This window comes from Mus caroli, unplaced genomic scaffold (genome assembly GCF_978045245.1).
Source record: "Mus caroli unplaced genomic scaffold, Mus_caroli_1 scaffold_8, whole genome shotgun sequence".
Classification (NCBI taxonomy): Eukaryota; Metazoa; Chordata; class Mammalia; order Rodentia; family Muridae; genus Mus; species Mus caroli.
The window spans coordinates 95074412-95082361 of record NW_028227263.1 but is presented as its reverse complement, the minus strand read 5'-3'; positions in this window follow the sequence as shown (position 1 = coordinate 95082361).

The window sequence follows — 7950 nt, the reverse complement described above, 5'->3', positions numbered from 1 at the left end:
GGTTGATAAGACTGGATTAGTGCGATACAGCATGGCAAAATTGAGAACTCGCCTTGCACAGAGACAAAAAATCTTTGATGCCGATAAAGGATGGTTTGAGGGCTGGTTCAGTCAGTCCCCCTGGATGACAACTTTGATTTCCACACTCGTGGGATCAGTTGTGATGCTTCTTTTGATACTTATGATAGGATCTTGCCTGTTTAAAAAGGTGGTGTCTCTCCTGTGGGAACGTGTACAAGTGCTTGAGATAATGGCTATGTATGAACGCCTTTAAATGATGCTGTTTTATTTGTTGCTAAAATAGGATTGCTGCCTATGAGAGAGAGGATATTAAGAATAACCAGCATTGATTGCGAAATTGCTTGAGGCTGCAGAAACCTGGAATTACCTCAGAATGAAGACAGGAAAAACGAAGAAAGGGATTGTGGGAGGCAGGGTGGATTGAATAGGATTGTCCCGGTGGTTGAGCGTGGCCAATACTCACAGGGCATTCAAAATTTCAAGATTTGTCAGGAAAGAAAGAAAGATACTATTACCATATCTTATGAGGCTTGGATGGGGACCTTCTAGAGAAGTGTGGAGCCGAACTTGGACCCAGTATGTATAGTAAAAGGTCGCTGGCCACTCAGCTCTTGCACCCCACGAGGCTAGTCTCATTGCACGGGACAGAGTGAGTGCGCTTCAGCAGCCCAAGGAGAGTTGCGAGGCTAAGCACTGCAGTGGAAGGGGCAAAGCGGCTGTTAAAACCTCTTCCAGGAGGGCGTGTCATCTATACGAAGGTTATATGTCCAAGTTTCCTTCTCCCAGGAAAAACGACATAGGGTCAGGCCAGGGTTCCTCTGGGCGAAGAGTCTAAGAGGAGGACCCTGTGTAAGACCTATCTTGCACACTGGGAATTTGACCTCCACCCTCACTCTCGATTGCTTGGGTGGCCTTAAAATTAAAACAAAAGGAGGAGATGTGGAAAGCCGCTCCCACATTCGCCATTACAAGATGGCACATGAGCTGGGTGTTTGAACAAGTAAAAAGGCTTACTGCACATGTCTCTGGATAGTCCCTGTCCGCGAGGACATACATCCGTTAAGTACGTTATCTTGTCCGTTTGGAAATGGCCCTGTGAGGATGCGCCACGTCAGAGGCGGGACAAAAATTCTATATAAGGCACAGGGCTGGGTTCCTCAGAGTCTTCGCATCCGTGTGTAAGCTTATGCTCTCCCTCTCAAGATGCATTAAAGCTTGGCTGCAGAAGGATCCTACTTGTGTGCCGTGTCGTTCTTGCTGGTCGAGTCGGACGCGCGCAAGAGTATTTTCTTCATTTACATTTCAAATGCTATCCCAAAAGTTCCCCCATACCATCCCCACCCACCCACTCCTCTACCCACCCCTCCCACTTCTTGGCCCTGGTGTTCCCCTGTACTGAGGCATATAAAGTTTGTAAGACCAAGGGGCCTCTCTTCCCAATGATGGCCATAGCTGAGTAGTACTCTATTGTGTACCACATTTTCTGTATCCATTTCTCTGTTGAGGGACATCTGGGTTCTTTCCAGCTTCTGGCTATTATAAATAAGGCTGCTATGAATATAGTGGAGCATGTGACCTTATTACCAGTTGGAACATCTTCTGGGTATATGCCCAGGAGAGGTATTGCTGGATCTTCCTGTAGTACTATGTCCAATTTACTGAGGAATTGCCAGTCTGATTTCCAGAGTAGTTGAACCAGCTTGCAATCCCACCAACAATGGAGGTGTGTTCCTCTTTCTCCATATCCTTGCCAGCATCTGCTGTCACCTGAATTTTTGATCTTAGCCATTCTGACTGGAGTGAGGTGGAAACTCAGGGTTGTTTTGATTTGCATTTCCCTGATGATTAAGGATGTTGAACTTTTTTTTTAGGTGCTTCTCAGCCATTTGGTATTCCTCAGTTTTTGTTTTGTTTTGTTTGTTTGTTTGTTTTGCTTTGTTTAGTTCTATAGCCCATTTTTAAATAGGGTTATTTGATTTTTCTGGAGTCCAACTTCTTGAGTTCTTTATATATATATGTTGGATGTTAGCCCCCTATCTGATTTAGGGTTGGTAAAGATCTTTTCTCAATCTGTTGGTTGCTCTTTGGTCTTATTGACAGTGTCCTTTGCCTTACAGAAGCTTTGCAATTTTACGAGGTCCCATTTGTGGATTCTTGATATTACAGCACAAGTCATTGCTGTCTGTTCAGGAATTTTTTCCTCTGCACCCATATCTTTGAGGCTCTTCCCCATTTTCTCCTCTGTAAGTTTCAGTGTCTTTAGTTTTATGTGGAGTTCCCTGATCCACTTAGATTTCAGCTTTGTACAAGGAGATAATAATGGATCAATTTGCATTCTTCTACACGATAACTGACAGTTGAGCCAACAACATTTGTTGAAAATGCTGGAAAGACAAACTATTAATAACTCTCTCCAGCCTCAAAGCCTAGGGAACTGTGTCGACAATTCTTCATAACTTCTTCAAGCTGAATATCGGTTTTGAGATATTATGAACGGGCTGGGAAAGAGTAGGGAAAACTGAATGGATTAGTCTCCAATGTCTGTGCCTTGACTGGATCCACCTGAATTCCAGGACATCAGGAGTTCAAGCAGGTCAGTTTAGCATGTATGGCGAGGAAATTCACCAAGGCTGTATATTCTGTAATATATAAACCTCAAAACAAAATTTTAGTATCATCAAGATAAATTTTTTGTTTGATTCTCTGGAATCTAGTCCTCTGGAGGTCTCCCTTTGTCCTATCTAATCCAGATAACTCTGGAAGGCATAAATACCTTAATCACCTTTTCCAAAAACACAAAGACAAAACCCTTTTCCCCAAATCAGCATCTCCTTGAGCCAGGAACCAGAAAAACCTTCATTTTGACTGCCCAGAGGAATAATATAACCACAAAACTCAACATCACACTTCTACCTGTACCCGCTTATAAGCAGGCAGCTTAGTCAAAGCAGAATTGACACCCAGAATTCCTGTGGAGCCCACGTTAGACAGAATTTGAGTATCCTGTTAAGATGTATTAGAGCAATATATCTTTATACCAACTTTCTATTCAGCTCTCTGCCTAGAGCCACAGACATTGCTTTTATTAATACCTGTACAATATCTGTCTGCTGAACTCTCTACCAGGAGCCACAGACATTAAATTAATACATGATCAAAGCAGGCAATGATTATCACTGCACTCTCTACTTTGGAGTCAGTGACTAATATTGCCTAGCTAGTTCTGAACCGCAGGTGAAGTTTCCCACGTGATTCAGACAGACTCTGAATATCATAAAATTAAATAATTATAATTTTAAATTCAGGATTTAATCCCTCTGCCCTAAAATGTAGGCAAATTCCATTCTTCTCCTAATTCAGAGCAGCTGGTAAATTCCCATCTGGGGTCCTCAGCACTGTTAGCAGTCTCTTTCTTTAAACTTTCCCATGCTTGAATCATGAGACTCGTTTTTAGCACTACCCAGTAACTTAACAAAAGTAAATAAATAAAACTCTAACTCTCAGGCTAATGATCTTAAATTTCTAGTGCATTCGTGCCCAACCAGCATGTTGGTTCATCACCTGTTTCAGGAAATATCTAGAGCTAGCCCCTGTGCCAGGTGATCTCACTTGGTCTCTCAGACAGTCAACTCACCAGCCCTGCTAGGTCACATGGCTCCCAGCAGACCATCTCTCAGTCTCGGGCTCCCCTGAGTTCCTGTTGCTTCCACACAATACCACATACACTCCTGGTTAGCCATCTCAATACCTAATTACCAGGTAGAATCAAGACTCTTAATGCTTACTTAGCCAGTCAGATTTATGTATCAATAATAACACAATTTACAAGATGCCAATGAGTCAAGTAAATGATAATAATAAAGCCTTAACACAATTATTCTAACCTTTTGATAACATCACATAAGCCTCCATTCTGGTTCTCCCTCTCCTCCTCAGACCTCTCTCTCTGTCTTCCTCAGTTCTTCGCTCCGCCTCCCTTCTCCCATCCAATCACTAGTCTCCCACTGCCATAATGTGATTGGACTGGACACTGAGGCAAATTTGCAATCATTCAGTGGTCATTATGGTCCACCATTTCATCCTTATTAAAACAGACTCTCTTCAAATGTTCTGTGGAAACCTAGTCCTGTTTTAGGCTACATGCCATGTTACAGATTGTTGTCTTATGTCACTGGAACTTTGTAGATGATTTAAATGAATTCCAGACTTCATATCACACACAAAAGAATCAAGAAAATACAAAGGGACAGGATGGAAGCAAGAGTTTTGTTGGATTCCCTGCTTATTCACAGGGATGATTTGAAGCTAAAGACAGATCACAGGGAGCTGGTTTAATTCGAGTGGTAATTAACCCCATGCAGAAAAACTGTTCTTAATTTCATAACCTAACATGCATTTTAAAAACGAACTTTTTAGTTATAAATTTATTTCAAAAATCAAATCAAAGTTGGAATTAACAGAGAACCAGAGGAGTCTGTAAATGTAGAGTTCTTCATTCTGCATGTGGTATGACTTCAGTGGTTAAATGTGTGGGCTGTATTTATTAGGTAGTAGTATGCATTAGAGACTAGTGAGGGGTATGTCTTGATGTGAGGATTGGCTTTGATTGTCTTTTCCTTCCCCTTAACTCCTCCCAGATCATGCTCCCCTCAGGGTAGCTGTGGAGTCACAGAGTAGGACTCTGGTGATTGCTTTAAAGTCTGAGGGTCTCTGGGCTTTCTTGATAACTTCTAAAAAGTCCTAAAAACATTCCTGCTCTTTCTGAGGGTAAAAGACTGCTGGCTTAGCTGATTAACACCTGTAGCCTAACAGTGGAGGATTAAGCAATGCGGCCTTTGTTCTATCTCAGCAGGAACTGCTGGGCTCTAATTTTCAGCCTTCTAGACAGAAGCAGGAAGAGAAGACACTTAGAAGAGTGATTATAAAGTTTATTACTAAGTTGTAAAAAGTTTCCTATGAAAGCTATCTAAAGGGAAAAACCGAAAGATCCTAAGCAGGGGAAAAGGAAATATTTTCTAAGTGGGGAAAGGGAAAAGATTCTGGTCTAAGTGGGCAAAGGCAAAAAAGTCTCCTCATTCTTGCGCTTCTCCTTGTCCTCAGTACTTATCCATCTTTCAGAATACATGGTCACATGTTACAAAGTTCATCACAAGTTCACACAAAAAATCAAATCATAAATTGAAATAGACGTTTACAACAGCGAATGTTTCCATACATATCCATTAGGAGTAATTATCTGGCTAAACATCCATCACCTCTCTCAGCTCCACAGGTTCACTGAAGGTTTAAAACCATAACTAAGTTATTAGTGAAGTTTTGTATAGATAAATCTAGTTGGTATTTTATCCTAGCACCTACAATATATTGTTCCCTTTTTAATGACCTTTGGTTAATTGTTTTACAACCTCTTGGAATGAGTAGGAGAAAGTCTGGGAGACTGGCAAAGTTCTCATTGCAGCTTTGATTATCAGAAAAGGACCTAATAGCAGTCCCATTACTACAAGAGCTTAATAATCACAGATATAATTTTAGGAATCCTTGTAGGATCATCATTAAGACTTAAGTCATCTATTTGTCTATATAGCATCACTACAAGATAGTACATCTTCATGGATCTGCAGAGATCTGCTTCAAAGGGAGTGTGCTCCTACTTAGTGATTGTTATGTATGTCTAATAATAATAATAGGAAAAGCATATTATTTGCAGGAATCTTTCCTAAAATGAGTCTCTCACAGCCTTGCTTAATGAGGGCTCACCTGCCACAAATTATATAATAATCCAAGGCAGGCCACTTCAGGATGATCACCTGCTAGTTATTAGCTTGTCTCAGTATGGCTCCTGACATCAGTCTTGAGTTTGAGAAAAGTATCACTTTTTCTTTAGTTTTAGTGGTAGAAGGAGCTTTTGACAACAACCAAATTCTTAAAAATCTCAAATTGTGAGTATGGGAGAAGAAAAAAGTGTGGATGGACTCAAAAAACCTCTGTATCACAGACAGCTCCACGTGAGTTCGGAGAGAGTGTAGTTTTAAATTTTTACATACTTGCTAGTTTTGATTATCATATAGTTGTTTACAATAAGTTGCACTTTTAACAACAGGAATAAAATATACAGAATCTACATATCACATTCAGTATTGAGTTTATATGACATCAGTAGTTGCCCAAGTTTTAAGTAGCCGTGAAAATAAGCAGACTATAGAAACCAGTCCTGCAGTATGGATTGTCTTCTTGATTTACATATTAAAAACAAGTGTAGTTATTTATTTGCATTTGTTTCTAAGATGTATACCTAGTGCATGCAGCAGCTTGTGTAGGCTACAATAGTGTCCAGTCCCCTGGAAGTGGAGTTATAGACAGTATGAGCCACTGAATGTGTACTTGGAACAGAACCCACCAGAATCCTCTGCAAGAGCATTGAGTATTCTTAAACACAGAGTCATTAATCCTGACCCTTTAGAGATTTTATTGTGCTCTGTTTTTGAGTATAGATACACTGCTCCTATTTTTTCAATGGTAACATGGGGGGCTTATACTGCTGTGCAGAATTGTATGACTCAGGAATGATCTATTTAAGATCAACAAATGTTGGGTGTTGTCTTGCTAAACTGTGTGAAAGTAATTTCTCCTCTGATTCAGGTTTACATGGAGATAGAAACAAGTTAGTCAGGGGCAGAAAGCCTCTTTGTTATACTTTCTGAGAATATCTAAATAATTTTCAAAAGGTATTAGCAGCCTGAATCTACACACTCTGAAGATATTACATTGTTTCCTTAACAGGTAACAACAAACCACTCCAGTGTAGACATCTGTGTATTCAGTGGGATTTTGTGCATTCTTAGAAATTCCAGTAGGTGGCACCAAACCCTCAAAAATTACTAAAGTAAACTTTAGTAGGTTTGAAGGGAATAAAAATTATTATTTAGCCAGAAGGTGGTGCTAGAAGCTAGAAAATCTAGCTTCAAGACTCATCCTCCCACAACAATATGAACTAACCAGTACACCCCCCCCCCCAAACAAACAAAAACAAAAACAAAAAACCTACAAAAAAACTTCATATCAAGACTGGACAAGACAACTCAGAAGGTGGAAAAGGGTCCCCAAAACAGATAGCTGCTGTTCCCACTGTTAGAAGTCCTACAAGAACACTAAGCTACACAAACATAATGTATATGCAGATGACCTAGCTCAGACCCATACAGGAGGAGGGGTAAATCTGGGAGAGAAGGGAAGTAAAGGGTGGGGTGGGAGATGTAGGGAGGAAAAACCACAACTGCACTAAGTTTGTAATGTACAGGAGAATAGAACTAAAGCATCACACTTGATGGTAAATGAATTCTCCTGTATCTGGTCAACTGAGCATCACAGATCAGACATCACAGACAAAATGTAGCACTTTTACAGTAAATGAAGTCTGGCCCACCTCATTAAATCAAGAAATAGTTCCTCTCCAAATAGTGGTTATCATCTAGAGACTGCCCCATCTGGGGATCCACCCCATATACAATCACCAAACCCAGACACTATTGTGGATGCCAACAGAACCTGATATGACGGTCTCCTGAGAGCGTCTGCCAGTGCCTAATAAATACAGAAGTGGTTGCTTACAGTCATCCATTGGACGGAGCACAGGGTCCCCAGTGAAGGAGCTCGAGAAAGTACCCAAGGAGCTGATGGGGTTTGCAGCCCCTTAGGAGGAACAATATGAACTAACCAGTACCCTCAGAGCTCCGAGGGACTAAACCACCAACCAAAGAATACACATCGTGGGACTCATGGCTCCAGCTGCATATGCAGTAGAGGATGGCCTAGTCGGACATCAATGGAAGGAGAGGCCATTTGTCCTATGAAGGCTGTATGGCCCAGTGTGGAGAAATGCCAGGGCCAGGAAGCAGGAGTGCGTGGGTTGGTGAGCAGGGGGAGGCGGGA